Here is a 6,000-nt window from a genome sequence, read left to right on the forward strand (position 1 = left end):
ATTGCGGCCGTTTCATTCCGGTTAAAATCTGAAAAGAATGGAAAAATATGTTATTATGGGAAGATCAGGTTTATTTAGAAATTGCTCGCCCCCCGAAATTGGGGTTATTTTTCTTTTGTCGGGAAGTATTGTGTGCGTGTTTGCGAGGTAACAAATTATAAGCGTTAATCCAATGTTACTGTTTTACACACACACAAACAAACACATTCAGGGTTGTAACACAGAATATTGCGTTGATTTTCTCATACAAACATCGATACACATTCTACATTGCATTACATATTATATTTATTCCTATCACTATTAAAGATGCAAATTTCACATTAAACGTATCTTTGTTCGTAAAAAATGATAGTAATAGAAAAATTGAGAATTTTGTTTTATACTGATAAAAATAAATAATTTTTATAACTAGCATCATATGTGAAAGATATTAAAAATAACATTTAAAAAACTGAGTTTTATAAACGTTACCCTATATATAAAAGGACCAACATATTATTAGAACATCTCCATAAATTTTATTAAATAATATTCCTTTACAATTTTAAATATAATGATTACATTAAAATTGAAGCGATTTGAAGTGTCTTTTAAATAAAAACGAAATTTATATTATATAATCGATGATGAAATGGTTATTCTGATACTGGTAGTCATGATGTAGTGTTTTTAAGTGACATGACACAACGTGAACAATGAATGAAAAGGAGAGTGCTATATTTTACACAATCAAAAATCGTAAGGGGATTAAAAATAGTATTTTTTTACACAAATCGCTCACTCCTTTCAAGAACGTCATAAATCGAAAAACTTGATTTTTCAGAAGAACGTTTTTAAAGTTTAAAAATATTATAAAATTCATTAAAAATAAATATCAAGCCACTTATTGAACCTTTTACTTTGCAACAGATCTTTAAAGGTAAAACTTGAAGGTTTTTTCTTCATTTGAAAAATATTTAGTTTTTAAAAAAAAAAATTATCAAACAATACATTTTCTTCAAAATGCAAATACAATACTTTCTGCCCTGTGGCGGGTAAATATTAAGTTTAAAATATGCCGCTTTTACTGCGACATAGTACAATTTCTGGGCATTCCGAAAACATGCAAACTAAAATTGACGATTTCGATTTATGACGTTCTTGAAAGGAATGAGCGAAACATGAAAAAAATATAATTTTTATCTATTTATATACATACATACCGGTAGTGTAAAGGCAAAGGGGTATATTTGTCTCAGACCAAATTTTACAGGAGAGCATAAACAATCTTGTGAAATTAAATAACTCATTTGTTTGATGTATTTTAATATATACATATATTAATAAAACTAAATTAGCATTGCAACTACAGCTATATCCTTTTCATAGATTATGGAATACACTATTTTTAGACATTTTGTAGAACAATCTTAGAAGATGAAAAAATTACACCACTGATATATGAAGATACATGTTATTTTATGACATATCGCTAAAAGCTTAATGAGACACATATCTACAAAAAAAAACAGTTAAAACTTTATGTTTGTCATCAGGTAACTATTATATTCATATCAGAGGTAGAGGATCGAACATTATTGAAACATTATTTAAAAAGTCTGCCGCTAGAATCCCTCACCAGCCGAAAAACTTACGCTATCAAAAACTTAACGCATTAGGCGTGCTCTGCAAACATAACCCCAAGTACGAAACTTAAATGGTGTTTGTGTGGATGTCGAGATCCGACATTGACACGGCACGGGGTGGGGGTGACGAAAGAAGGGCTCCCGCGAACCCGCAATAAGCCGTTAAAAAGCCTTAAGGGGGTGCTTGCACACAGCGATTCAGTTAGCGACCGGCTGCGCGAGAGGCCACATGTGTATCCATGCACAATTTTTTAAGAAAAAATATTCAAATTTGATTTTTTTGGAATAAACATATCGCAGTCATACAGGAGAAAGTGACCAAGTGCATTTTTTACAAAAACGTGATCATTGACTATTTGATTTTAAACCTGGAAGTTACTATATTGACTTGTTAAAAATGACTAACTGCATTGATGTTTATTTCCTTGCTAAGCAAAAGTGATTTAAATGGCTCTCTTGAGCATTTTACGTTTTGTTAGTTGGTCACTTTCTCCTGTACAACTACGATATATTGAATATTCCAAAAAATTATCTGCTTTTCTTTTCGAAACCATAAATATATTTAGAAAAAATCAAAAATAAAACTGTGTTGAAAGCAAAAAACTCAATTATGTTTTATCTGGTTTTAAAGAAAATTAAGTTGAAAGGCAGAAAAAATAGAACGCCACACCAATCGTCTTTACAAAACAATCTTCCCCTCTTCTTCACTTGACTATTTTCAAGTATTTGAAATTCTTGATCATGACAAGTTTTCTTCGGTCTTCCTCTTCTGCTATTACCAACCACATTCACCTCATAATATTGTTCAACCATTCTTTCTTCACTCATTTGCACATTCACATGACTAAACCATCTCAACACACCTTTCTTAATTTTATCGAATAGGCTTATCTCAGCCATTTGTTATTTTCTCCGAATCACATTCGAATTTGATATCACCATACGAACATCTATCATACGTTTTGGGCATATTTGTCTGAGAGAACGCATTTTGACTGCATTCAGTCAACTAATCGTTCTTCATTATTGTTCTAAAAACTTTACTTTCAGTTAAAGAGGTTCTGTTTGTTTTGCTTGAAAATATTATGTTTTTAATTAATTACTTAAAATACTTTATTGTAATGGTAACCATATTTTGTAAAATATTGAAAAGAGCATTAGATGGCTGTGCAACCCCAAAGAATCCAATTTAGATATGCCAGATGCAATAAAATTGACTAGTTATTGGATTCAAGTTCTGTTCCGACATTTCTTGGTGGAACCGCATTTCATATAGTAAAATAAGAACTGTATAATTTTTCCACATTTATTTTATTTCACCAGCAACCGGGTTGCATCGTTACCGATATTAGCAGACTAATTTGTTGTATGTAAATAATTGTTATTTTATTTTGTAAAGTCAACTAGTCAATCTGACGCTCTACACAAAGGGAAATAAAACTTCTTTATTTTTAACCACTTTTTAATGGTACTTGTCTCCAACTGGTTTCGACAAGAACCTTGTCATCATCAGGGTTAAAGAATACATGTTTAACTTTTATGATGACAAGGTTCTTGTCGAAACTGGTTGGAGAAAAGTAACAATGAAAAGTGGTTAAAAACAATGTAGTTTTATTTTATAAAGTTTATAAAATGTGCCAAAGTATCTGCGAAAACATTCAAGAAAAGTAAATCTTTGACTTAATTTTTATCGTTGTTTTGTCCAAAAATAAACAATGGATCATATAATATCAAAGTGTAGTACCCTAGATATGGTGCTCTCTTATAACGAGGCATTCGCATAACGAGCAAAAATAATGTGAAAACTTGCTTCCTTAACAAGTAACATTTCGCATAACGAGTTACAGAGAAAGGGCAAGTACCCTTTTCACGACATTCACTAGTGAGCCGGGACTTCCGCACCAGTTAAAGAATAGATTGTTTCGCTTAACGAGTGTTTCGACTTACGAGTGATTCTTTTGACGAGTAAGATTCTGATACTCTCTATGAGAGGTTCCTCTGTATAGTATACAAAAGTGGAGAGTCATAAATTATCCAATTTTTATTATTATCATTATAATTTGCTTCACTGCCTCCTTACATTAAGCGATAACGGAAACTATGCTAAAGAAACTACCGTTAGAACTTCGTGACTTAACAGTCATTAACGAGTGGTTAAATATTACATCAACGCGAGCGCTCGGTGGCTTACCCAAATTTAACATGATTTTTCATCTCGCAACTAAATGATGATCAAAACTTAAATGCCTGGTTTAAGACATTATCATATTTTCATGAATATAATTATCATTTCATTTATTTATGGTATCTTTTTTGAAAACATTATATTGAAGTAAAAGATGACTAGATTTAAAAAAATAATATTTTCAATAATTCATTTTCAGTCACTTTGTAGCATCATTCCATTTTTTATTTAAGTTTTACTTGTCAAATACCACTATTTCATAAAATCCATCGTGACACGTAATATAATACATTCCGTATCATTTTCAAACACCGTATGCGAAGCTAAGTCTAAATTTTATATTTGTGTCCTTGGGACGTTGAAGGATGAAGAGGGAGTAGGAGCTGTTTCTCATTCAGTGTTTGAAAATGATGCGAAATGCATCGACACACGTGCAATAATACAATAAATTTTAAGAAAAAGTTTTATTTACCAAGTAAAACATAATATTTGATAAAAAAAACTAAATGAATACTATATCAGTGTATCTTAACAAATAATATCGAAGTATCTGAATAAAAATGAAATTTTTTGGTAGGAATGATAAATAAAAGAACATTTGATTTATATCAAGTATTTAATTATAATTTTTACCATGCATTAACGAAAAAAGATCATAATTTGATTGAAATATTAGTTGCTCAGAAATATGGAAAAGTCTACTGCAAAATTATATAACTCAATAATATCAAGAAACGTCTGAAACATTAGTATCCACCCTTGGAACCCTAACTGTCCATCATATCATTCTTCTTCGGTTCTCTCCTCCCTCAACTCCTTACCGAATGCTTCTTTTTTTACCTTCTTTTAATCAATTTACAGTTTTTTTTTTATATAAAATGTTGTAAATGTTGTTCATTAAAACTGTGATTGACTATAATTTATTTTCGTTTATTCTTATTTATCTTGTATAAATACAAGTACTATCTGCCCTCCGATTTCAAACGGTTGTATTGAGCATTGATAGGTGTCACTAGTTTATTTAATGTTGTTAAAATAATATTGCTTCTTGGCACCAAGTCTGCCAATGTACATATACTGTTCAATAATAATAGATACTTATCACACATTTCACTCTCATAAATTAAAATTATTACACCTTGTTCCATATCAAGGCCAAATTATGAATTATCTTGAAAATTTATAAAACCAAAAAAAACTAAATTGTAATAATAATTTATTAAATAATATATTGTTTCAAAATTCTTCACCTTTGCTTTCCATTTTTCCTTTGTTTTCAAACTCCGCGCCTTGACTAACCCCCTGCCCCTAACTTTCCCCTCTCTTTATTTATAGAACAATTTTACATTTTATATTTTAGTTACTATACAGACCTAAATGATGGAAGTTTAACTTCTGAAACGTGTAGTCTTTAATAAAACTCAAGTGGTATAAAACAAGTGTTTTCTTTAATTATTATACTGTTCAAGATGTTCAATAATATAATAATAAAAAAATATTATAAATAGTTTTACCTACAGATATAAACTAACTAACGTATATGAATGTAATAAAGTGTATAACGTTATCAGTTAAACCAGTCATTTAATGATCGTAAGCCCTATAAAAAAGTAAGTTAGATATTGCTTTTCATGTATGAGCCCTCTAATGTTCACCTTTTCCGCATAAGAAATTTTATAAATAAATAAAACATATTTTTGAATCGTTTGTTCAGAGAAATATCTAAGCGAGCGATGCGTACATACGTATCTAATTTGAGAGCATTGTGAATAGATTTTATGGATTAAATCTCCCGTAAACAGTGATGTTAACACAACGCTCGTCGGTAGTCGGGACGAAACATGCAATAAGTGTCAAAAAGACAATAAAATTACGCGCGTGACGGATTCCATGAGATACTTATTTGAATTCCAAACAAGGGTGAAGGTTGCCTGAGGGAGATCAACTTAAAAGTAAAAAAGTGTGACATCGCCCAAAGTGGAACGAATCGAAAAGTTGGGAGGGTGAGGGATTAGAAAGGGAGTTGAGAAATAAAATTTGGGCTTCCGAGCACATTAAAATCGTTAACAAAAAAAGATCACTTTTTTAACGGATTAAATTTATCTTTTTAATGGCGATGAAAATTCGATTCGGATTTGCAAAACCCAAAGAGGCGCATTTGCAAAAGGCAAAATGAAAATTGAAAAT

The sequence above is a fragment of the Brachycentrus maculatus genome, unplaced genomic scaffold (assembly GCF_059751285.1).
Source record: "Brachycentrus maculatus isolate JH-2025_06_01 unplaced genomic scaffold, ASM5975128v1 h1tg000369l, whole genome shotgun sequence".
NCBI lineage: Eukaryota > Metazoa > Arthropoda > Insecta > Trichoptera > Brachycentridae > Brachycentrus > Brachycentrus maculatus.